This window comes from Thalassophryne amazonica, chromosome 13, assembly GCF_902500255.1.
Source record: "Thalassophryne amazonica chromosome 13, fThaAma1.1, whole genome shotgun sequence".
NCBI classification, from domain to species: Eukaryota; Metazoa; Chordata; class Actinopteri; order Batrachoidiformes; family Batrachoididae; genus Thalassophryne; species Thalassophryne amazonica.
In genome coordinates this window covers 53,003,547-53,031,422 of record NC_047115.1, presented here as the reverse complement: position 1 = coordinate 53,031,422, position 27,876 = coordinate 53,003,547, and the positions used below count along the sequence as shown (strand labels likewise).

Genomic DNA, 27,876 nt, shown 5'->3' with positions numbered 1-27,876 from the left:
ACCTATGAACGAACTCCCCAGATGGTGGAATAAATTTTTAAAAAGTGAATAAAGTATACACATGGATTAGGTTGGAACAGCAAACTTTGTTGGTATAAATCTAAATCGTTAGTCACTGTGTGCCCCGTACATTCCCACACAGAGGAATAAAAATAGCCATGTACTGAATACAATGACGGTATTGTGTATCACAGCAGATATCACTGGTCAACAAAAATAAAAAAAAAGTTTTTTTTCTTGCATGGAGTTTGAGAACTGATTTAGGGTAATTTTGGGGTGCTGAGTCCAAATCGGTCTTGATGGATTACGCAAAAGTTGCTCACTGACTCATGAGCTTGATGCCACGGATCATGCACAAAAGCAGCTTCAAAAGCATAGTTTTTAAACCAAGAGCCGTAATATCGTTTATGGCACCAAAGAGGTGTATGAGACTGCAGTTTTTGCTTCAATACTTGATAGAAGAAATGTTTTCATATCTCAAAAACATGATTAGCAAAAACTAACACCAGATTCAGATTCACTGCCCCCAAATTACACAAAATCCAATGAAAAACTCCATGGAAGAAAAATCCTGTTGACCAGTGTATTCTGTCGTGTAATTGTACCCCTAGTTGTTCATGTTACTTTACGATAATCGGACCCAGCGCCACGAGGGGGCGTTTGGGGGCGATGCCCCCTCACGTCATCAACCTCGCCCCCTCAGATGTGAGCGTTATCAAAAAATAAAAATAAAAAAGAAAGAAAAAGAAATACTGGAAAATATAGCAAAATATTAGTTATTCAATAATATCACGTATTTAACAAATAAACTAAATTAATTAACTAAGTAATTAATGTTAAAACAAACGGATATGGCGTGTGTCTGTGTTCAAGCGATTTGATAGGTTGAGGGTTGCGCTTGTCAGTGCGGCATAGGGCAAGGATCCTGAGTCCAGCGATTATTGCAAGGTGGATGAATTAAAGCATGCTCGATTTATTCAAGCAGTGTCAGAGCTGGAGTTTCTGGGATTCGTCAAGTCCACCAAGCAAAAGGCAGATCATGTAGCATGACTCACTTGGGCAGGGTGTTAAGATTTTGCACGAGTGGAAAAAGCCTAGTGATCACAGACGCAGAATGCCGCATGAACGAAAGTCGAACTTAATAAGGCTGGCATTTGAGAATGACCTAACCAGGAAATTCAGCGGAGAGTGGCGAGATGTCCTTCTCAGAAGATTCAACACGGCATCCAACCGAAGGCTTCAACTCTTCTGAGGTAGGCTAGCATCCAGTTTCCACACAGAATTTTATGTTAAGATATGGACTTTTATGGTAAGATAAAAGTTATGTATTGTTGTAAATACAGTGGTCCCTCGCTATAACGCGGTTCACCTTTGCGGCCTCGCAGTTTCACAGATTTCTTTAGTCCAATTTTGCATGCTTTTTTTTTTTTTTTTTTTACAGCACATTGTGATCTGCGTCGTCATCAAGCAGGCCGGTCACAGTACCGTGAAGGGAGAGCACGCGCATTTTGTTCTACGTGTCTGTTTATAAGAATCTTCTCACCCAGAAGAAAAAAGAGTGCCAACAACTACCCATAACCATAAAAGACTGAGACTGGCATTACCCAGGAGAATAAGGAAGACTATTAATACGTCTGCCACTTAAATGCTGTGTGACTTAACATTTCACAACATGTCTTTGAATGACTTATTTATTTCGTTAACTTTATCCACTGATATATAGTGTGATACTTTAAAACAGCCAAACTGTTCTATACATTTGTACATTCATATGCAAAGCCTGTAATACCTGTCTTGCCTGAGCAGTCTATTAAAGCTGAAGAACACCTAAATAAACATTCAGAGAAACTGACAACCCTTAACAAGCATATTGATGCTCTGTGCCTGCACACCGTAATTAAGTACAAGTGGAAACTATGCTCACTTGCAAACGTCTTGGAACTGTGCACACTTGGAGATTTAATGTTCTGGGTCAGGTCTGGTAATATTTTAATACCAGACTGTCAGATACACAGCTAAAAGCTTCTTCAATTATTTATCTACATCATCATCTGAATGGTTTATATTATCGAACTGCTTTGAAGCAACAGTAATATTTCTGCTTTCAGAATTTTTGTGGCTTACACTGCTTCTATAAGTGTCAGGTGGGTTTTACATTACTGATGCAATTTTCAAGAATTTGTCTGCTTGCAACTAGCACTGCCATTTTTTTCTTGTAAAGGTACAAAAAGAAAGACATGAAAAACTGCAGCTTCTCATGTTCCTATTTCAATCCAAGATCACAACACTTTTATAAATTAACAAAAGAGATAATGCACTGTATTGTTTTGAAAAAAGATGACAGTGCCAACACTCCCAACCATTTTTAATCTACATATTTTTAGAAAAAAGATTTTATGAATATTCAATCCTTTTTAAAAAATAAAATGTTATTTGGAAATAAAATGAATAAAAACACATATAACATGATAGTATGTTATAAACTGTGGTTTATAACATACTTTCAATAAAACATGTTTTATAAATTGAATTTTCACATTTCAACTATACAACAGCTATGACTATGACCAGCCCTGCATTTTACATACTGACACACTTACACTTACTCCCTCGAAAGTGGTCACTTCAGTCCCGTTTCCATGGAGTGGTATGAGTCGATGTGGCACGCTATTTTGTGCATTTCCACATCAACATTTAGGGTACCAAAATAACTGACCCGTAACATACCATTTTTTTGGCCCCCTTTCAGCTGGGGCACCAAAAGTATAGACAAAAGGGAGGTGTTAACCAGCTGCTGTGCATTAATTGGCTTAGCAGCCAAGTGAAAGCTGCAGCCCTCATGCAATCAGTTCAGACTGTTTCAAATATTATAACCATTCACACACTGAGTAAATATAAAGTCTCAATCTGACCTGTTATGTTATTTCAGTTGGAGTCATCATCACAGCCTGATGAAAACTTATCCACATAACGCGTCCTTATTTTGGAAAATAAAGTCTGGAAATATTTCAGTTCCTTGTCGTGGCTGAAGAAAAACACCATTTGAAAAGAGGTTCCTCTGTGTTCGTCTGTTTTCGGTAAGTTTGTCAATCTGAACCAAAACATGCCGGCACTTTGTCCCACAACAAGAAAATTTACTTATTTTAAAAGTTGAAAGAGTCACAGTGCCTGATTCATTCATGTCAGCATTTACCAAAAACATCAGTCGACTCTTTAGCATTCTGTACACAATGAAAATAAATCCTATGATCCACCAAAACAAAAATAAAATTTAATTAAATGTTTTAAAAATGTTATATTACACTGTATGGACTCTGTGTGGAGGGGTGAGGCCACGTAACAACATATGTGCTCTCAATGACGTGCATGTCAATATTTACATCCTTTGGTTACCAAACAAAGGGGTACTGTTGGCGGTGGAAACGCAAGCCAAACCAGACTTAACTATTCCGACCCATACCATATCATGCCGTACCAACCTGGACCCCTCGTTGGATACTAGGCTTTTTAGGATCACTAGAAGCTTTTCTCTGACTGCTGGAATTTTTAACAAGGTCTTTTCAAGGCTCACTAGCTTAGAATATTACACTCTGTTAAGCTGTGCTTCTTGGGTGCTTGAGAGTTGTTTGATGCACTGTTGCTTTTATCACCACAAACGTAAAGTTTGCATCATCATTTCTCTTTGGTTGCTGGTTAAATAAATCAACTTGAGAGACTCTGTTCAAGATGAACATTGTGTAGCCCCCTGGTACTGTAAGGTAATTAGAGTGAGGGTCCTTTCAGTCTCAGGGTGCACATTTGTTTCATGGGCATTTAGCACTATCTAATGTTGTAGATGTACTGGTATATACATGTCTAAGCCCTGAATATCAGATGACCCCATTTTTTCAGACACAGTTCCAAGAATAAACACTCATATTCAGAAGATTACAATAAATGTCTATGTACACCAGCTTTGTCTAGACTGTATTTCCAAAGAGAATAGTGCTCTTCAGAAAACTCAAAAAACTAAAAGCTTTTGGATTATTTTGTACTAGTTATCTTATATATAATATACAGAAAATATTTTTTTTTAACTTTCCTCTTTCCATGAATAGCAGATTACTTTCTTGAGCTATAACAGAGTCAGTAAAAGATGTTATGTCACTTTTTTCTGATGAAGCTGTTGTTGTTTTGACAGGCTGTTGTTGTTTATCCACAGTAATGCAGGATGTTGAACAGTCTCTTCATTTCCTTGCGAAAAATGTAGTAACTGATGGAATGATTCAGCTACCAAGGTGACTGAACTGACATTATATTAACACTCTGTGCCAAGACGCAGAGTGTGGCAAGGAGGAAAACAACGGTGAAAAATGAATTGCTTTGGTCAAGTTACACTGCACAAAAAGGCACACTTTAGGAATAAAATGCCATTCATGGAAAAAGCATTTACTCTGGTAAATGCAGGAGATGACTCTTCAAATCACATTTGTCACTCTTGACATTCAACTGAAAAATGACTTTTAAACACATTCCATGCTTTTATATTAAACAGATGGTGAAGACAGACTGACAATCAAGTTCCTTTAATTGTGTCAAAGTTTTGTAGCGTAAAAATCAATGTGAATAATTTCAACTACTGACACATTCTACTGAAAAGAAGTGAGTGATGAAGTCATCCATAATCTCATGAAGTCATATACTAATGTCTGTTTGACAACTGTACAAACCTTGAAGAACAAACTTTTAAACTGTGCTGTACAATTTGAATGTGCATTGTTTGTGATTTGTTCATTTGAGTCTTGTTTAGTCACACTGTTTGAAACGCAAAATGAATCTATCGAAACTAAATTTAAAAAGTTTGTCAAAAGTACACAGTTGATCACTCAAATAATTATTTAAATATAATTTTTCAATTAACAACTTCATCCTTAGTTGACATGGTGATGGAGTTTTCTTGTAGACAATGTCACATTTCTTGCAACTGTATCACCTTCAAATACTACATTACACTGCAAGATGTATTTGAAGATGATACAGTTGCTTGTGGTGCCATTAGTTTTTTTGAGATAGATTGTAAGGAGGAACTTACTTTTGGGGGAGCAAAATTTTGCCTTGGAAGCCTTGGCTTAATTCAAGATTTTTTTTTCCCGCTCTTAAATACAATAATTCACTGGTTTTTCATATAAGACCTTGAAAACAGTCAAAGACTCCTCAAATAACCCCTAATTATACCAAAAGGCCATTCAGGAGCTTTCTGGATAAATGCCATTCATTTCTGGAATCTTCCTGTTTAAAAATTCATTTATTTTGGTGTATGCAATAACAATAATAGCAATAATAGCAAGAGGAAGAAGAAGAAAGTTTGTTTTTGTAACAACCCTTTACAGCAATTACTGGTTCAGAAAATCGATAGAGGGATTTATACAGCACTTTCAGATGTATGTATAAGGTACTACATAAAGAAAATACAATAAAATAACCCAACACCACATATACTTCACATTACTTAAAAAATAAAATAGGAAATACATACAGCACAATTTTAAAGCTTAAGGTAAGAATTTACCAACTATTTCTCATTATAGGCAATCGAGAAGAAAAACATCTGTACTCTATTCTTAAAAAGTCTTCCACAATGTCGGTGCACAAACTAAAAATGCTCTGTCTCTTAACTCTTGGGACACAAAGCATGCCAGCCCCCTGTGAACCATCTCAGCCATATTTGATTCATTAGTAGGACTTTAAAATCCACTCTAAACCAGCAACCCCCCCAAAAAATCTGACATAGTGAATGCAAAAATAAAATAAATATTTCTTGTAACTATTACTTTTAAATAACTTTATATCTAATAGAGAAGACTGTACTGACTTAAAACATAGTGTTTGATGAAATTGAATATGTGCATGTTTGGGAAAAATTAGTTTGAAGGATTTAATCAAAGTTGTATACAAACATATGCATGTAGTGTACCACAGATATAGTAAATGCAACCGCTGTGTGTAATGTTATAATAATGATGCAACAACATAACCATTTATAATTAAAACCTGGCACAGGAAGTTTTTCGAGTATTTTAAAATAAATAAGACCAAAATATTCAGATACAAATGAAAATACATTATTTATCACCACATCAAATACTATTTTGTATTTCAGCTGGCTTTTCTCATTAATACTCTAGGTCACCAGAGAAGATCCACTGTGGATCCTCATCATTGTCTTGGCACGATGTTTACACTTATCCTGATGCCATTACAGATATACAAAGAGAATGGACACAAGTGGCCTTGTACTGGGAACCTTGTCAGGTTTGAGGCTACTAACTGACTACTGTTGCAACTGTGCTGGCCACTACTTTGCACTTCAATGCGTATTTTAATAGTTTACATAATAATGCCAATCCCTAACTGTAATATATGGTGAGAATTTTGTGAACTGTGTGGTTGTGGCTGTTTCCCACCATGTGGAAACTAACAGCTGGAGACAGTAATGCCGGAGTAGGCCTGTAGGTCCTGCTGTTACGGTGGCCCTCTGTCTTTATCTCAGTTTTACCTGTGTCTTGGACAGTTTAAATCCATTCCCATCCTTGTGGCTTTGTGGAGTGACATTCTATTAGTGGACCAATTAGAAACAGTATTGCCTTAAATCCTCTTTTTCCCTTCATGACAGAGTGAGAAAATTACATGGAGGCTAAGGAAGGTTAAAGCCAGTGAAAAGGCAACAAATAAGCATGACATCAGAGCCAACTTAAGACAGTAAATTAAAAGTATGTACACCTACATATGTGTCGGTCAGCTCTCAGAGTGCTCAGAGTAAGAAATCAGAAGCTTTCACTCAGAATGTAAGGAATCAAACCAGCTCAGTCTCACAATTTTTTTTCATGCCCCGTCACGAAAAGTGGCCCATTTTCGTGACACGGTTTTTATTTTACTATTTATAATCTTCCTCTTCTCCTAACTCTAACCATAACCATACTGTAAGTGTCTACCCTCATCTAACCCTAACCATAAGCCCCCCCCCCCCCCCCCCCCGGACCCACCATCGCAAAATAAATTTGTGCCCTTGTCACGGAAAGCGCCCCATTTTCATGCCCCCGGCACAAACCCATAGACTAATGTACTTTTCGTAATGCCGTCACGAACTGCCGTGAGACTGGGTTGAATCAAACATGCTGAACCCACACTACTGCTGACTGATGTTCGTCTGAAACTGTTCTGTCTGACAGCTGCAAAGATTTTCTTCAGAGGGGTAAATGCTATGTTGGCTAGATCCTTGACTTTTAACAATGCAATTAGTGCAGCAAAGGTAACAACAAATCACTTTCATTTGCACTAATTGATTTCTAGTCGCTGTAATTATGACCATCAATCGTGAGGCACATGGAGGAGGGCACCCTGCCCTGGCTCCAGCTTTAATTTAGTCACACTGGGTGACTAAGCATCATGCTGAAAAACGAATAATGTAATAATGTGCCTCTCTTTCACTCACAGAAAGACACACCCACCCACACACGGCATGTATGCACACACTGACCTCCTGATTGGTTTTGTTTCTCACCAAATTTAGAGGGATATGTTTTGGCATATGTTCCTGCTAAGGCCAGGCTTTTGAACAGTTGGAGAAGAAGATGGTGCGAATGGCCTCCTCATACACAGCGAGATATATGCTGCACCTTCTGTCACCATCTTGAGCTGATCCCTGACTTCTGGATCGTGTTGATGAGATGCTGGGATTTGCAAATCACACAGCATTAGCTGTTGAGCTCTACAGGCTATTTCTTGCCCTGCAACTTTGTCTTTCAGGTGGAAAAAAGTAAGCACCGAGGGCTGCCAATGAAATTCTAATGCAGTGATTTCTTTATATTTTCCTGGAAAAGACAAGCTGACTAATGGGAATGAAAGGCATAAAAGGACTGATTCACATCCTGCACACTCTACATATCACAAGATAAATATACAAGTAGATATACATACTGTATGTTTGTAATGGCATTTTTGATGATGTATAACTTCATATGACTTCATTATGAAGTCATTCATACCAATCAATCACAAATATTTTGCTGATCAATATATGCCTTAGACTATTTTCTAGGCTTCTTGGTTGTTGAGTTATACAAAGAGTGTTTTTAGAGCCATATTTTACTTGACTTTTGAACAAACTACCCCAACATCTAATCAATACACAAAAAAAGGTGTTTTTAGGACCATATTTTCCTTGACCAAACTACTCCAAAATGTAATCACCTCAATATATCTATACGAACCAGCAACCTGACACCTCTAGAAATGAAGTCGACGGAGAAGTGCAGTTCCTTGACTGGCCTCTTGAGATTGGCTCCAAAACAGAGCACTTTCCCATAGGACTCCATGTTAAAATGTCCAACTTTAGAGCAGAAATAAACATGTTTACAGTGTGGTACAAACATGATTTTGGTCTCTATAGATAGTTTTCTGCTCCAAGACAACTGTATGGGTGGTGATTTTTTTTAACTTCTTAGTTTAAGATGTTTTAAGCCATGAAGATCTAATATAGCTGGGGCAAGGTTGCTTTGACTGACAGTGGCTGAAGGCAGTGACTCTATGACTCGTCTTTACCTCATTGTGTGCTGGATGCAGCTGGTAGTGGAGACTGTCTGTCGTTATGAAGTATTTTATAACAAACACCTAGAATAACAGAGTTTGCTCTGTAATGAAACAAGGCAGCCGGTCTGCTCTGTGCCAGCCTGATCCCGTCAGATCTCAGAAGCTAAGCAGTGCAGGATCTGGTTAGTACTTGGATGGGAGACCTCTTTAGAACACCAGCAGCTGTGTGGGTTTCTCCAGGTAGAACTGGAGTTGCGTCAGGAAGGGTATCCGGCGTAAAACCTGTGCCAAATACCAATGCAGATCTGGCTGTATCTGCTGTGGCAACCCTGAACAAAACAAGAGCAGCTGAATGGACAATAAGTTCTGTGGTGAAACACCCTAATGGATCATCTAAGACAGAGGTCTCAAACTAATTCCAGAAAGGGCCAAGAGGGTGTAGGTTTTCTTTGCCACCAGTCACTCCACCAAGTGATTTCACTGATTAACATCACTTTGAGCAGATGGAATCAGTTAATCATTAAAATCAGTTAAGCGTTAAATGCTAGCTGTCAGTAGTTTCACCCATTAGGTCCACTTAATGAATGATTACTGAGAAAATACCCAGCTCATAACTTTTAATGTCCACAACAAAGTAAACCATTATGAGAACCACAGTAGAGTCCCTAAAAATATGATTTGACAGACATCCAAACACAAGTTAGGTGGCTCTGACTCTAAGAAAGGGGCGTGTTCAGGCATCTTTCGTCACATGTAGAGCCACCCACGCTCCACCCCTTTAATATTAATAAATTCATCTTAATGGTGCATTTACACATAGGCAGGACGCATTACGAATGTCATATTTGTGTCATTCGTGGCACATTCCTGACATTCTTAATCTGACTTAACGCATCTGAATAGGTTTCTCAACAGTGTGTGTTGGTGCGTGATATTCTGGATTTTTGTGGAGCATTTTTCTGGCTGTCAAAAATCTTCCAAGAATGTCACGCACCACCCTCATTTCACCTCATGTCGTGGAGGTTGCAAATGAGCGTGTTGATCCATCTTGATGAGTGGTGATCCTTAATAGAGCGTGACAGCGTTCTTGTCTGATGTGTGCACAATTAAACCCTGCTGCACCACATTCAGTTTCATTGCTGCAGTATGCTGAAGAAGGACAGTGACACCAAGTTGGCTAAAAGTTTTGTTCCAATTCTCCTCCTGCTCCTCCTGCAGGTGTTCCACCTGCTGCTGTGCCTGATGTTTGGGAAAACGAACGAGATGAGAGCCGCATGGAACCACACATCTGGCTCTCTCCGTCTCCTCCTCTCTGCGCAACTCCATAGCACAGAGCCCAACTAAGCATGTAATAACAAAGTTCTTCTGCTGTGGATTAATCTAGATTTTGAGGAGCAAACTGGAGTGATCTGAATTGTTCAGCAACTGACGGTTGGATGAATATGGGGGTGTGTGTGGAGACAATTCGCCTCATTCTCAACATGACAGAACTTAACGATGCGCTGTTATGCGCAACAGCGCGGAACATTATTCTTGACCATGCGTAATGGTTCCTGCTAATTCTCCAGCAACACGTGCCATTAATCTTACCGCGTGGTAACAGGTTGCAGCAGTTCCTGAGGACACTTGACGCATCTGCCTCAAATCATCACATTCGTGATCAGCGGCCAAGAATGTATACTTTGTGGCATTTGTGACGTGCTGTCGTTATGTGTAAATGCAATATTACCCACTGTGAACATGGAGCCACTCACAACATAGCCCAGACATGGGCTTCATCTCGGCTCTTCCAGATGTCCATAGAAAACCAATGGGTGACATCACGCAGGCTGTGTCCACTATAAGTACAGTCTATGATCTATACAAGTAATATTCCCTCTATGTTTGAAGGAAATCCATTCAACCATTATTGTGCCATTTTGTCATACACACAGACACACAAACGGCAGTGACAGTAATACCCCGCTATCTCTACTTTGCTGACATGCAGTGCAATTATATTCCTGCAGCATGTCCTGACTTCTCTTTGTAAGAACAAAGATTTTAAGTATAAGCAAAATCAATGTATTCTGCCACGCTTGTGTGGAATCTGATAAACTACCTGAGCAGGACCAAATTCCATTTATGAGAAGTAAAATATAATGAGCGCTAAAGGGACAACTCAAATATTTGCCTCTTGCATACAGGAAACTTGAACTCAGACTACAACTAATGGTTCTGAACCTTCCATTCCACTGTTAATACTGGCAATCTGTAAAAGTCCACAAGAGTAGAGGAGGACTTGGTGGGGCTTCACACATGGGGACGCACCAGTGCACTGTGGGAGAGCACCTTGGGCCTTCGTGGGATGACAGGAGCTAACACACACTTACACAGTGTGCTCTGAATAATGAAAACCATGTCAGCTCTCACAAAACTCCACCTAACAAGACTCTGGTGGTTTCACACAGCATCATCTGTAACAGTGACAAATCCCAGCGTGATGCAAATTAAAACTCAGTGTGAGATTATTTTCACTATCGTGCAGCACTTCCACTGAATTATGAACCCATACATTTATCTTAGCAGATATGGCTCCAGGCTACTGCAGTGGAAGATGTGTGGTACAAGTATTAATAGCAGTCCTTCCGATGAGTTTTAGCGTATGTGGAGAAACAAAACTAGAAGATGTGAAGCTGCTGTGACGCCAACACTGCAGTGGTGTTATCCTTGCAGCGATGCAACAGGAATATTTGGAAAATGGACGAAGAAGATTGGCAGACTTACTAAAATTACACGATAACACTATAATTAATTGCTGTTACCTTCTTTATGTGCACAATTTTTTAGTTTTTTAGTAACACTGCAGGCCCAGAGGGGGCCGAATGCTTCCGCTGCTAATATGACTGGAAAGAAATGCAAATCCAGTCAACCAAGATGGTTGCCATTATGAAAAATCCCCAAAAATGTTCATTCCCTATGTATGATGAGTTTAGGTTTGGTTTGGTGCTGATTTCCCAAGTATTTTATTTTTGAGATACAACCAACTATTTTGATGTCCAGAATAAAGGTCATTTGAAGGTCAGATGCAAAGCTACTCCTGACCCATGGTGCCCAAAACTTATCTGCATCTCTGGCGGCCTTGGAGGAGTTGTGTTAACACATTACTTAGTAGTGTTGGAGTTAGGCTCAAGAAGCCAGTCAAGGAACTGCAACTTCGTGGACTTCATCTGAGACAAATTACCGCTTGGGTACAAAACTACAGATGCCCCTGCATCCATATATAGCCATATCACATTTGTATCTGCCTTCATCTGAGATGAGATTTTGTGACATAATTACAGATGCCCTCGTCCCATCCCAATCCCATAGCTCCCGTGACGTGTTACGGTGGGAGCTAAAAAGTCTGACAATGTTGTTCGGAAAGAATGTTTTCTTTGACATATTCGCATGCCCTTGGTGGGTCACAGCAGTAGAAATACACTTACTGCATCCCAGAAATCAACTAGTAAACAATGACACAAAATCTCCATCAAGAAGCTGTGACAGTGGAAGAGTGAATAGCACTTAACACATTTAGGTTTGCACTGTGTTGTGCAAATGCGCCAAAGTGGAGGCGCCCAGATGTACAGCACACTGCCTGGGCAGTTTTAGTGTTAGATACACAACTGCCCCCCCCCCCCCCCCCCCACCCCCCCCCCACCCCCCCCCCCCCCCCCATGTTGTACGTCTGGATATCATTGGGTTGACACATATGCACAACGTGCTGTAACTCTAACCGTGATAAGCACTGCTTTATTGAGCATTTATTGAACATCCAAATGCAGATCAAAAGACTTAACAACTAAACATGTTAACAATATTTATATCAGACTGCAAAAGCTTCCCAACTGTTCAGTATTTAGCAACTAGTAGGTGCAACAGTTGGAGACGTGGACAACCAGAACCAGAAGTCAGTGACACAAATATATTGTACTAGAAATTCACTATTTTCTGGCAGCTATTGACAGGGCTGCAGAATTGTGGTTTTAAAACCAAACAGCCTCTGACACTAAGTCACAGCCTGATCTTAATTCACACACACACACACACACACACACACACACACACACACACACACACACACACACACACACACACACACACACACACACACACACACACACACACACACACACACACACACACACACACACACACACACACACACACACAATGAGGAACATAACAACATCCACTTATATTAAGGCCAGTCCCACAATCCCACTAGTGAGCCTGGAGCAGTGCTCTGGTCTTGGCCAGTGCCGAGGTTTGAGGCCCCCAGGCCTCATTCATCACAGCTGCTTCTTCCTGGAGATCTGGAATGCAGCAGGGCCTTTTCTGCAGATGCTGCATTTTAAGTTGCCCACAAGGAAGGGAGGCGATGATGGACGCGCCACTCAAGTCATCTGCACCAAACACTGGGAGCCATCCAGCCTGTGTTAGACTCCCTGGCAGCCCCATTCTGACAAAATCATAGTGTCCATCTGGCTGTAGTTGCGTAGCACCGCAGTGCTGGAGTGACCAGTTATACTCCTGTCCTAACACTGATATATGTGCACAAATAAGATTGTTCCTGCTAGACAAAAGACTGCCAGATACTGTCATAATTTCTTCTCTTACAGATAGTTTTAAAGGAAGGCCTTGCTAGCTATCTATCTATCTATCTATCTATCTATCTATCTATCTATCTATCTATCTATCTATCTATCTATCTATCTATCTATCTATCTATCTATCTATCTATCTATCTATCTATCTATCTATCTATCTATCTATCTATCTATCTATCTTTATTTATTTTGCTGTGAAAGATACAGTATGTCCAAGTACATCTCATTAAACTGCTCAATGTGATGCCAGCTTGCACCAAAAACCTGCGCAGCGGATGTGAGTGATGATAAACATAATAAGAAGATGCATTGTTTTAGACAGTGATTCTAGTTTCTCTCCATCTCCCCTGGGGCTCATGGCAAGTCTCAGCATCACCGCTGTGATTCACCCAAGGCCATTTTCACACCTCGACACCTTCAGCCTGATGAGCCAAACCATGCATGATAATTACGTGTGACTCAACAAGCTACGGGGAGGCTGTTAAGCACGCACAGCCTTTTGCAATGTGTGTTTGCGTGACTACACTGGTGTTTAATCATTACACAATTCCAATTTTAGCCAACCAGTGACGTGTTTGACCCCTAAAATCAGCATAGCAATGACAAACTGGGTGGTGCTCTGTTAATAAAGTATGAAAAATGCAGCCTTTGAATCTAATTATGAGTTTAATGCGTTAGATGTGTTACACAGGCGCTCTTCAGTGATGAGGAAATCATCTCCTCCAAGTGTCCACATCAATAATTACAATAACATTAACCTTTGCCTTGTTAATTCAAGTCCTTGTAGCAATTCATCTCAGGTCAGAGACCTCTTAGAGCGTTTCTTCACACTGCTTTTGGAAGATGATGGAAACAATGAGAGGCGCAGTCAGAAATCAACTTTGCATATGGGCACGCATGCTGTTTCTTTAAAATGAATAAATAATGCACGGTTTTCGCTGCCTGCTGGAGCGGATTTCCTTGTTACCCTGTCAACTGGATCTATGTGCACATGAACATGGTTTCAAACAACAACAGATTTCAAACTGACACAATAATTAGAATACCTCAAGAGCAACGAAAAATGACTCATTAATCCATTCATGTCTCACACTTAATGACTGTCTTTTCTGCACTCACATTGTGCCAGTTGGATGCTCCTAATGATGTGTTTGTTGTGAACAGACACAAATTGATATTCTGAACACCACACTTACAGACTCGCAAATGCCTCCTGTACCCTCACTGCTGCCGCGAATGCAAACACAAATGAGCCGCAATAACAGCTACCAAAAATTAATACGGATGTGGCAGCCAGTAAACACTCGATAAGGCAGACCCACAGACAAATATGAAGATGCAGGCATGCACACAATGCAAGATACAGATCACACAATGTCTCATATTCAGGTGAGACAGTGGGTTTATTGTACTGTGAAAACTAGAAATGTGCCAAAATTTGCTGGGTTTTTTCTTCTCTAGACAACATTATGAGATCAGCAGCAGGGTGGACATTATTATACGTGGCACATGCCGGTCATACCGGCAGGCATACCGTGCCAGCTCCAGCTCGAGGTTCCCTCATATGCGCTCAAATCATTTTGGATCCCATTTTGTCTCCATCGGAATAAGTAAATTGCAGTCAAAAGGTCCTCAGATTACAGATGGACCGCCGTCGAGATGGGACACCTATCTGAAGAGATTTGAACATGTGCATCACACTCGGGGCCACCGGCCAATTTTGACCAACTTCCGCAGATGGCTGTCAAAACATTTTGTAACTGAAATCCAACACTTTTGGGATGTGCGCCGATTCATAATTCTGACGCCATTCTACGTGATTCCGGCTACATGTGACGGGGGTATTATGTATCACGCATGCATGCAACACTGGTCTATTGGTGTGCTCTTGTTTTTCTATTGACTGAGGTGACAGCTTACGCACACAGAAAGCCACTTCGCTATGTGCACCACTTTTGCTACAGACACACACACACACACACACACACACACACACACACACACACACACACAAAGCTATATAGTAAGGTTTGACAGGTTGTTCTGAGTGTTAGTTGTTATTGGCAGCACGGTGGCTTAGTTGTTAGCACTGTTGCCTCACAGCAACAGTGACCTTTCTGTGTGGAGTTTGCATGTTCTCCCTGCGTGGGTTGCGTAGGTTTCCTCCAGATGCTCCGGCTTCCTCCTACATCCAAAGACATGCAGGTTAATTGAATTGGAAACTTTATAACTGTCCACGCCTCCCTTGCAAAAGAGGTGTCAACCTCAATGGGACTAACCTGGTTAAATAAAGATTTTATGGCCATCTGATGGCAGTCTGTGTCATCTACCTGTTGTCTACATATGCTTTGGATGCCATCGTGCAGGTGTGGACAAAGTACTCAGGATATGTTCTGACAAGGCTGGCCACGCTTCTTTTCTTCCCAACTGCGTCGCATTATGGCAATATTTGCTGTGTCGGGAATAGTTCCTCCACATTCTTGCTACATGTGACAGGGGCTTAAGCATTAAATGAGCAGTTCTTGGACATGTATTTTTCATATAAGCTATACAGATGTGACTGAATCTATGGACAACACTGCGGCAAATGTCTGTAACTTGCCCAAAGAAGGGTGGACAAAGTCCACAAAAATGGTCATTTTGTCCATCTTGCTGGTTGGTAACACCTGCTTCACACTATATTGTCGCAATTTTTTTAATAACAATTTCTCCCCCCAAGCCAATAGAGGAAGTGGAACTTCCTGTTTAGTCAGATGAGGTTTACGTACCGCTGAGCGTGCACATTCAGTTTGTAACATCGGTCTGTTGGCCACACAACAACCCATATTATTAAAGGTATTTGTAATAAAACACTGGCAAAGGAGACACTTGGTCTACATCAACGTCTATAAATAGTTGGACAGTGACAACAATTTTGCAGTTTTACATTAGCACACCACCACAATGGAATTGAAATGATTAATTGTTTAATTTTAACTCCACTGTGGTGGCACACTGAGGAAAAATTACAAAAATTCATTTGTCCCTCGATAATCACAATTTCTGTATTTGAAAAGTTAAAAGGCAAACAGCCACAAGTTGACAATGCAGATAATTGTCTCCACTGGAATGAAGTTGCAACAAATGCATGATTATTGCAGACTGTTGGAAAAACCTCACCCATAAGCATGACAAGCACAAATGAAAAGAGCTGACACCGAAGTCACAAATCTAATCAGTGAGAGAGAAGCAAAGGGAACTGTAAACAAAAAGATAAATAATCAAAAAGATAAAAGGCCAACTGTTGACACAACTGCACAAAAAAAATGTTTCCACATAGTTTTAATTTAGAGATGACTTATCTTTTACTTCAATGGCTTTTACTCAGTGAGCTTTTTTGTTTGATATGTAAGAGGTTTTGTTTGACTATTTCGACACAAATATGATGCCACAGTTTCCTAACAACATGGAAATGGTATACAATTAACCTTCACATTTGACATCGATTGAAGTAGACACTTGAATATGAAAACCTTGTTTTGCTCAAGAAATTTCTGAATTAGGCCCTGCAATAGACTGGAATCCTATCCAGGGTGTACCCTGCCTCTTGGCATAGGCTGCAGCACCCACATCACCCTTGACTGAACTAAATGAGTACAGAAAATTAATAAATAAATCAATTTCTGAAATAAGAGGTCCAGAACACAGAGGCTTACAGAGGACTATTATTTTTTTTTCATTTTCATTTATATAGCGCCAAATCACATGAGAGTTGCCTCAAAGCACTTCACACAGGTAAAGTCTAACCTTACCAACCCCCAGAGCAACAGTGGTAAGGAAAAACTCCCTCTGAGGAAGAACCCTCAAGCAGACCAGACTCAAAGGGGTGACTCTCTGCTTGGGCCATGCTACAAACATAAATTACAGAACAATTCACGGACGAATATACAAGAAATGCTATTGGCGCACAGGATGGGTGGCTGCCAACACAAATACAACTCCCATCTCTGGATGGAGCTGCACCTTAAACAGAGAGAAAAAACAGAATTAGGCATCAGAAAGACAAAAAATACTGTATAATTGGCCAGCATTAAACAACAAGAAAAACAGAAGAAATACTAAGGTGATCTCCGACCACTAGCCCTAAACTTCACTAAAAGATCCAGAATTTAGGTAAAGTTGGGGCCGCAGCCCGCTCCAATTGCTAATAAATGAATTAAAACAGTAAAAAGCGTAAAACAAAACTGTACCAGTATGCTAGCCATATGAAAGGGAAAATAAGTGTGTCTTAAGTCTGGACTTGAAAATCTCCACAGAATCTGACTGTTTTATTGACACAGGGAGATCATTATACAGAACAGGGGCATGATAAAAGAAAGCTCTGTGACCTGCAGACTTCTTATTCACCTTAGGGACACAAAGTAGTCCTGCACCCTGAGAAGGTAAAGCCCGGGCCAATACGTAAGGTTTAATTAGGTCAGCTAGGTAGGGAGGTGCCAGTCCATGAATAATTTTATAGGTTAGTAGCAGAACCTTAAAATCTGATCTCACTGGGACAGGAAGCCAGTGAAGGGATGCCAAAATGGGTGTAATGTGGTTGTACTTTCTGCTTCATGTCAAAAGTCTGGCTGCAGCATTTTGAACCAATTGGAGACCCCTAATGCTAGACTGCGGTAAACCAGAAAATAGAACATTGCAGTAGTCCAATCTAGAAGAGATAAATGCATGGATCAGGGTCTCGGCATCAGCCATAGACCGGATGGGATGAATCTTCGCTATATTTTGCAGGTGGAAGAAAGCAGTCCTAGTAATATTTCTAATGTGGAGGCCAAAGGACAAAGAAGGATCAAAAATTACCCCAAGGTTCCTCACTTTGTCAGTGTGATGTATGACACACGAGCCGAGGCTGAGCATTAACTGGTCAAATTGATGCCGATGTCTCACTGGACCGAGAACCATCATTTCAGTCTTATCAGAGTTTAAAAGTAGGAAGTTTCTAGACACCCAACTTCTCACTGCTGCAAGGCAATCTTCTAAGGATTTTATGTGAACAAGATTACCAGCAGTTATCGGCATGTATAACTGAGTATCATCTGCATAGCAGTGAAAGGTAATCCCAAAACGCCGCAATATGTGCTCAAGGGGTGCCATATAAAGAGAGAAAAGCAGGGGGCCTAAGACAGACCCCTGTGGAACCCCAAATTTCATGTCACTAAGGTTAGAGGTAGTGTTACTGTACAAAACACAGTGAGAACGACTGGTCAAGTATGACGACAGCCATGCAAGGGCACTCCCAGTAATCCCAAAATGATTTTCCAGCCTATCAAGTAGAATATGATGATCCACTGTATCAAATGCAGCACTGAGATCTAACAGCAACAGAACTGTAGTGGTGTCCGAATCCATTTTAAGCAAAAGATCATTCACCACTTTAGTGAGAGCCGTCTCTGTGGAATGATATTCTCTAAAAGCAGACTGCAGTGGCTCAAAGAGATTATTCTCAGTAAGATAGTCTACAAGCTGCCGTGACACCACTTTTTTAAAGAATTTTAGAAAAAAATGACAGATTTGATATCGGCCGATAGTTTTTCAATACACTAGGGTCAAGATTAGGTTTCTTAAATAATGGTTTAATCACTGCAGATTTGAAACATTAGGAATGGATCCAGAAGTTAAAGAAATCATTTCCAGCACAGTCGGCCCAAGAGTGGGCCACAGGTCCTTAAACAGTTTTGTTGGTATAGGATCAAATAAACAGGATGTGCTTTTTGCTGACATTACAAGTTTTGTCAGCATGCCTACTGAGATACTATCAAATTCTGTAAATCTAGGTAATACCTCAGTAGTGGCGCCCACCTCAATAACAGGGTGTAGTGGCTGGGTTAAGGCATGCCGGGATATGTTTAACCTGATGTCTTCTATTTTCTTCCCAAAGTAATCCAGGAAAACTTGTGCTGTAAAAGGAGAGCGAACTACAGGTGGTTGTCCATGCATAAGTGTTACAACCGCGTCAAACAAGAACTTTGCGATATGGTTGTTTTTGTTGATCAAATCAGAGTAGTAGGTCCGCTTTGTAGCCAATAATGCATGCTTATAGTCTAAGATAGCATCACGCCACGCAAGGTGAAATACTTCTAATTTTGAATGACGCCATTTCCGTTCTAGAACTCTTGCTTTATGCTTGAGGTCATGCAGATTATCATTGAACCAAGGTGACTGTGATTTGGTGGAGCATGGTTTTAACACAGGTGGTGCAATCATGTCGAGTGTAGTTTTGAGCACTGAGTTTAAACTATCCACAAGTCTGTCTACTGACTGTGTATTTGTCAATGTGAAGCTAAGACATCAGGTAGTCTAGCTTCGAGTTCAGTCTTAGTTGAGGAGTTGATGCATCGCCGTAATGATATATAAGGTTGTTGTTCCATTAAATACGGCAGCAAAACTGTAAACTTAATAAGTGAGTGATCAGACACCAGTGATGTAAGTTGCATGATGTCAATATTCGTGACAGCAATACCACGTGCGAGAACCAGATCCAGGGTATTTCCACTAATGTGCGTCAAATCCCGAATCAATTAACGAAATGCTAATGCATCCACAATTTCCATAAATGATTTGCAAAGGGGATCATTTATATGAATGTTAAAGTCACCAATGATCAGAATGTTATCTACACTAGTTGACAAGTTAGAGATGAAAGCACCAAATTCATCTAAGAATTCAGAATATGGGCCAGGAGGCCTATATACAGTGACAAAGTAATACGACTGATTTTTATTCTTCTGACCTTGGCAATGTGTAATATCCTGAGCAGAGCGCAGAATCAGATGCTCAAACGAGTTATATTTGTAACCCCCAACAGCTAATAAGTTAAACCTAGATTTATAAATAAGAGCAACACCCCGCCTTGCTTCGCATCACGAGGGACGTGACTAAATGTATATGCTGGTGGGCAGGCCTCATTGAAGGGGAGGGCAGCTGTAGGTTTAAGCCAGGTTTCACACAGCCCAATCATATCTAAGTGATGATCAAGAATGAGATCATTGATGAACAATGATTTTCAGGACAGTGATCTTATGTTAATGAGACCCAGTCTAAGGACCTCAGTGGGGTTGACAGTTGAAATGTTTTGGTGCAGGGGTGGTTCCAGTGTAGCATATACAGTAGGGTTCAGAATAATAGTAGTGCTATGTGACTAAAAAAGATTAATCCAGGTTTTGAGTATATTTCTTATTGTTATATGGGAAACAAGGTACCAGTAGATTCAGTAGATTCTCACAAATCCAACAAGACCAAGCATTCATGACATGCACACTAAGGCGGCTATGAAATTGGGCTATTAGTAAAAAAAAAAAGTAGAAAAGGGGGTGTTCACAATAATAGTAGTGTGGCATTCAGTCAGTGAGTTCGTCAATTTTGTGGAACAAACAGGTGTGAATCAGATGTCCCTTATTTAAGGATGAAGCCAGCACCTGTTGAACATGCTTTTCTCTTTGAAAGCCTGAGGAAAATGGGACGTTCAAGACATTGTTCAGAAGAACAGCGTAGTTTGATTAAAAAGTTTATTGGAGGGGGGAAAATTTATACGCAGGTGCAAAAAATTATAGGCTGTTCATCTACAATGATCTCCAATGCTTTAAAATAGACAAGACAAAAAAAAAGAAAAAACAGAGACGCGTGGAAGAAAATGGAAAACAACCATCAAAATGAATAGAAGAATAACCAGAATGGCAAAGGCTCACCCATTGATCAGCTCCAGGATGATCAAAGACAGTCTGGAGTTACGTGTAAGTGCTGTGACAGTTAGAAGACGCCAGTGTGAAGCTAATTTATTTGCAAGAATCCCCCGCAAAGTCCCTCTGTTAAATAAAAGATGTGCAGAATAGGACTGGCCTAAAGAGAAATGGAGGAATATTTTGTGGACTGATGAGAGTAAAATTGTTCTTTTTGGATCTGCAGACAGTTTGTGAGACGACCCACAAACTCTGAATTCAAGCCACAGTTCACAGTGAAGACAGTGAAGCATGGTGGTGCAAGCATCATGATATGGGCATGTTTCTCCTACTATGGTGTTGGGCCTATATATCGCATACCAGGTATCATGGATCAGTTTGGATATGTCAAACTACTTGAAGAGGTCATGTTGCCTTATGCTGAAGAGGACATGCCCTTTAAATGGGTGTTTCAACAAGACAATGACCCCAAGCACACTAGTAAATGAGCAAAATCTTGGTTCCAAACCAACAAAATTAATGCCTCGCAGATGTGAAGAAATCATGAAAAACTGTGGTTATACAACTAAATACTACTTTAGTGATTCACAGGATTGCTAAAAAAGCAGTTTAAACATAATAGTTTTGAGTTTGTAGCGTCAACAGCAGATACTACTATTATTGTGAACACCTCCTTTAATAGCCCAATTTCATAGCCTTAAGAGTGTGCATATCATGAATGATTAGTCTTGTTGGATTTGTGAGAATCTACTGATACCTTGTTTCCCATGTAACAATAAGAAATATACTCAAAACCTGGATTAAACTTTTAGTCACATAGCACTACTATTATTCTGAACACTACTGTATAAGATGCATAGAAGTAGGTTTAGGTTTGAGACATTCCACGCGCGTTGTAGGTAGTAGACACAAAATCTTTGCTATTGCTGGAACATCCACTGAGCCATCCTCAATTTCAGCATCATCCAATATAGTAATGGGTATTAAGTTTGGAAAGCATATCCTTCTATGATTTTTATGGACACGACTACGGAAGCAGGCCACAGTCTCAACTTGTTGAAATTCCCTCCCAGGTTAATAAAGTGCAATATCACCATAGTGGATTTTCTGCACTAATTTCCCAGCTAAGATAATGGATTACACACCGACATTTGTCATAAGCCTTGCAGGGTCTCTAATCACCTGCTCCGTGGCCTGCTGTAGATTCCTAATGTTACCCTCCCTGTAGAGCTCTATCTATGTTCGCAGACAAGATGGCGGCGCCTTCCCCAGTAGGGTGGAGGCCATCAGGCATCAGCAAGCCATGGCGGCCCCAGAACGAAGGCCAGTTATCAATAAAGCTAAAGCCTTGCTATCTACAAAACTGCACCAGCCACTTATTTAACGATGTCAGCCTGCTAAACGCCACATCAGTACCCCGGGAGGGGAGGGGACCAGAGACTATTAATCAATGCCGACACATCTTTCTGGCAAGGTCACAAGTCCTCTCTATGTCCATTTTTGTGATCTCTGAGTGCTTCATCCTGATATCATTGGTGCCAATGTGAATAAGTATGTGACTATATCTCATGTCATGTTCCTTCGTCTCTCTTCCCTTCTGAAGCGTCAGCACCCTAAGATGAGATGCAATGTCGGGAGCTCTGGCCCCAGGAATACATTTAACGTCAGCCGGCGTCTGTAACCTGACTTTGCGGGTGATAGAATCCTCTATCGCTAAAGTCCGGTGTTTTGGCCTGGAGACAGGAATGGAAGTCACTTGTGGGCTCAGAGAATTCACATCAGGCAGGTCCAAGGGGGAGAACCGATTCACAGTTCACACCGGCAAGTGTTATTGGGGTGCCACAACTGGGCACCAAGCCCTATGGGGCTTCCTCCACCTAGCCACCATCCGAAAGCCGTCCTCCACAGCCGGCGTTTCTGAGCTGATGCTAATGGGCTCGCTAGCCGGCCCAACACTAACCTCATCTGGAGTGCCCATAACATCTAACTCCACTGAGCTAAGAAGTTGCTCTAACTTATGGACATGGCTCTCTAAGAGAGCCACCCTATCTTCCAACATCAAGCAGGATTTACGGAGGGTGTTAAGTAGGATTTGTAGTGTACTTTGTGCACTAAGAAATTCAAGAATGTAGCCAAGCAAACATGAGCTAACCAATAATGGGTAAGCTATAACCACTCCTAAGGCTCACACAGACGCAAATAAATTAAAATTAAAATTCACAGCAGTTACACTGAAAAACTAACAGAAGCATTAAACATGTAAAAAAGCAGCAGCTATAAAAATAATGACCAGGGAGGGGAGGAGGCAACCTAGCTAGGGAGAAAAAAGACGCACTCCTAAAATTAACACAAGAGTAAGGTATCAAGCTAAAATTCACAAGTTACACTAAACAGTTAATTAACTAACAGAAGTATATAAAAAAATGAAATGAAAAAATGATGACGGGGGTCCGAAATAGCTAACGCAAGCTAACCGCTAGCGAAAATGCTAGCCGCTCCTAAGATTTTACACAGGAGTAAAATAATTACTTAAGATTCACAGCAGTTCGACTGAAAAATGAACAGAAGTATTAAATGGGGAATTAACGTTCAGAGTAGATACAATTAATAACCAGAAGAGTGGTAAACAGAAATAAAAGAAGCGTATACAACCGTGTAAAGTTCAGAGTAGTGTCACAGCAACAAACAATCTGTCAGAAGCAAGTTGCCAGATATGTTGCTTTATTCTGGTCTCATCTGACCACATGACCTTCATCCATGCCTATTATGTCGCAGTATTTAGAGCACTCATACTTCCTTGAATTTCACTAATAATCATAAATGTACAGTGAGGAAAATAAGTATTTGAACACCCTGCGATTTTGCAAGTTCTCCCACTTAGAAATCATAGAGGGGTCTGAAATTTTCATCTTAGGTGCATGTCCACTGTGAGAGACATAATCTAAAAACAACAAAAAAAAAAATCTGGAAATCACAATACATGATTTTTTAATAATTTATTTGTATGTTACTGCTGCAAATAAGTATTTGAACACCTGTGAAAATCAATGTTAATATTTGGTACAGTAGCCTTTGTTTGCAATTACAGAGGTCAAATGTTTCCTGTAGTTTTTCATCAAGTTTGCACACACTGCAGCAGGGATTTTGGTCCACTCCTCCATACAAATCTTCTCCAAATCTTTCAGGTTTGGAGTTTCAGCTCCCTCCAAAGATTTTCTATTGAGTTCAGGTCTGGAGACTGGCCAGGCCACTCCAGGACCTTAAAATGTTTCTTATGGAGCCCCTACTTAGTTGCCCTGGCTGTGTGTTTGGGGTCATTGTCATGCTGGAAGACTCAGCCATGACACATCTTCAATGCTCTTACTGAGGGAAGGAGGTTGTTTGCCAAAATCTCGCAATACATGACCCCATCCTCCTCCATCCTATACAGTGCAGTCGTCCTGTCCCCTTTGTAGAAGAGCACCCCCAGACTATGATGTTTCCACCCCCATGCTTCACGGTTGGGATGGTTTTCTTGGGGTTGTTCTCATCCTCTAAACATGGTAAGTGGAGTTGATTCCAAAAAGCTCTATTCTGTTCTCATCTAACCACATAACCTTCTCCCATGCCTCCTCTGGATCATCCAGATGGTCACTGGTGAACTTCAAACGGGCCTGGACATGTGCTGGCTTGAGCAGGGGGACCTTGCTGCCCTGCAGGATTTTAAAACATGACAGCATCATGTGTTACTAATGTAATCTTTGTGACTGTGGTCCCAGCTCTCTTCAGGTCATTGACCAGGTCCTCCTGTGTAGTTCTGAGCTTTCTCAGAATCATCCTTACCCCACAAAGTGAGATCTTACATGGAATCTCAGACTGAGGGAGATTGACAGTCATCTTGTGTTTCTTCCACTTTCTAATAAATAATCATAACAGTTGTTGTCTTCTACCAAGCTGCTTGCCTGTTGTCCTGTAGTCCATCCCAGCCTTGTGCAGGTCTACAGTTTTGTCCATGGTGTCCTTAGACAGCTCTTTGGTCTTGGCTATGGTGGACAGGTTGCAGTGTGATTGATTGAGTGTGTGAACAGGTGTCTTTTATACAGGTAACAAGTTCAAACAGGTGCAATTAATACAGGTAAAGAGTGCAGAATAAGAGGGCTTCTTAAAGAAAAATTAACAGGTCTGTGTGAGCCAGAATTCTTGCTGGTTGGTAGGTGTACTTATTTGCAGCAGTAACATACAAATAAATTATTTAAAAAATCATACATTGTGATTTCCAGATTTTATTTTATTTTTTTTAGATTATGTCTCTCACAGTGCACATGCACCTAAGATGAAAATTTCAGACCCCTCCATGATTTCTAAGTGGGAGAACTTGCAAAATCGCAGGGTGTTCAAATACTTATTTTTGTCACTGTATATGTAAAGAATCATCAGTGGGAATACTTTACATATTCATAATATCAACTGCCAGAAATTTTAGCAATGATTTAGTTTTGAAGTCTCATATAATGGCTCAGAAAATCTTTCACATTGTCAAATGAAAGGCATGGACAAAGCTAAAGCAGCACATCAAGGTGTAACAAGAGCAATTAGTTGTTGATTATATTTGCATGTTAATATGTCTATATTTTAGAGATACACATTTGAAGATTTTTTCAGCATGATGCTGGGATTTGGAGTCACTGGTAAAATGAAATGTCATGTCAAGTTCATTCCTGGTGCCGGACTGTGGCTGCCCACTGCTCCTAGTGGTTGGATTGCGTCTAACTGTAACTACGATGGGTTAAATGCAGAGAACAAACTTCATTAAACGTCTGTATATGTATAATGACAATTAAGGCTCTATTCATTCATTCATTCATTAACTCCTGGTTTCACACCAGATCTCTAATAATAATGGGTGGGGGTCATAAAAATCAGTCCATAACTTTGATAGTGATCTTGTTTTTTTAAACAAATCAAATAAACAAAAGTGAAATCTATGTTGGCTGATAGGGGTCACAACAATTCCAAATTAAGACATCATGAGCAAATGCAAAAAACATTTACAAATGCAAAACACCAACAGCAATTCTACAACAGCTAGCTGCATCAAAAACTATTTAGCAAAATGAAAAATACATAGAGAGCACAAACCAAATAACCTGTACCACATGCAACAATTGAATTTGATTATGTCTCTGATGAAAATTTTCACAACATACCCAAATACAGCAAAAGCAATCGCAACACAAACAGCATTCTCTGCCCAGAGGATTATAACTGACTGGCCGTTCAACGCAATGGTGGTCGTCAGAACTGCTTATTTATTTACTTTACTGATTATTTACTAGTTCTGCTAAAGCTAGCTCCACGTTTACATTTTATTATTTTTGTATTATTTTATTTGCTGTACACTGAACAACAGATGTCACTGAAGGCTCACCGTACAGAAACTGCTAAATTTCAACAAGAGCACACTAACAATTCATCAATTAAATCCACGTAGAAGGCAGACTGACATCTCTGGATCAACTGACCTTGCTCATCAAATTTCAAGTCGACATTTATGATTTCAACAACAGAAAAAAGACAGGGGAAAACTGTCTGTACCCAGAAACAACAACAAATATATATATATATATATATATATATATATAGATATATATATATATATATATATATTATATTATTTAAAACTTGCATTTCTGTTGACTCAGTTGTCTTGCATTACATTTTCTGTGAACATCTGAGAACACTAAGCATGATAAATATGCAAAAAGAGCAAACTGGAAGTAGAAAACATGTTTTCACAAAACTGTACAAGTTACTGAAGGCTGTATTGAGATTACCTACTAAACTTGGGGTTTGTTGACTTCATATTTAAAGTCTTGGAACATTGTTATTTTATTTAATCATACAGCTATTTTGTTTTACTATTTGCAGATGGAAGGTGACGAGACTTGAACTAGTTTCAGATGCGCTTCTGAAGCAGTGGTGCTTGTGAAGTCAAATTCAATCCACAATTTTCACTTTGGCCACTGATGTCATCTGGAGTGACACGAGTGATTTAAACTCATTATTAGATACTAGAAAGGGAGGAAAACTACACACTGATGATACTTACTATTTTGAAACTAAGGGTTAAAATAAGAGTGTTCATAGAACAGTTAGAACAAATTCACTGAATGTTCAAATTAAAGAGACATAATGAAAACTGTCACCCTGAGCTACCCTATCTCACGTGATTCAGCAGCATGAAATATACATTAATCTGTTGGTTCGTGACCACAAATTCATTCTAATACGTTACTTGATGGCTGCACGAAATTAAAAGTGAAGTGGGGGGTGGGGGGTTGAGTCGGGGTGGTTATGATTAGGGTTGGGGGAAGGAGTAGGGTTAGGTTATGGTTAAGGTTAGGGTTGGGGGTAGGAGTAGGGTTAGTAATAGTGAGCTAAAAAAAAAACCATCATGAAAATTTGAATCATTTCGTAATGTAAGCACAAAAAAAAAAAAAAAAAAAAAGTGAGACTGGGTTGCCCTGAGAGTAACTGGTATATTGCCAAAAGGTGAACAAAAGAGACTACCACAAGGAATGACCACAATAAAGAGGGACTGACAGGCAAGGGAATATACACTCAACAAAAATATAAACGCAACACTTTTGGTTTTGCTCCCATTTTGTATGAGATGAACTCAAAGATCTAAAGCTTTTTCCACATACACAATATCACCATTTCCCTCAAATATTGTTCACAAACCAGTCTAAATCTGTGATAGTGAGCACTTCTCCTTTGCTGAGATAATCCATCCCCCCTCACAGGTGTGCCATACCAAGATGCTGATTAGACACCATGATTAGTGCACAGGTGTGCCTTAGACTGCCCACAATAAAAGGCCACTCTGAAAGGTGCAGTTTTGTTTTATTGGGGGGGGGGATATCAGTCAGTATCTGGTGTGACCACCATTTGCCTCATGCAGTGCAACACATCTCCTTCGTATA

General features: G+C 40.1%; 1 protein-coding gene and 1 long non-coding RNA gene across 2 annotated transcripts in view; both read right to left on the bottom strand.

Annotated features, from left to right (window-relative positions):
- Positions 1 to 27,876, bottom strand: part of macrod2 (mono-ADP ribosylhydrolase 2) — a 420,587-nt gene that overhangs the window by 214,064 nt on the left and 178,647 nt on the right. The window lies entirely within an intron of this gene.
- LOC117522837 lies at positions 9,258 to 24,353 on the bottom strand. The gene is made up of 3 exons (XR_004564346.1): positions 24,318 to 24,353; positions 12,980 to 12,985; positions 9,258 to 9,336 (listed from the first exon to the last, which is right to left on the bottom strand). It is a non-coding gene; the product is annotated as an uncharacterized LOC117522837 (long non-coding RNA).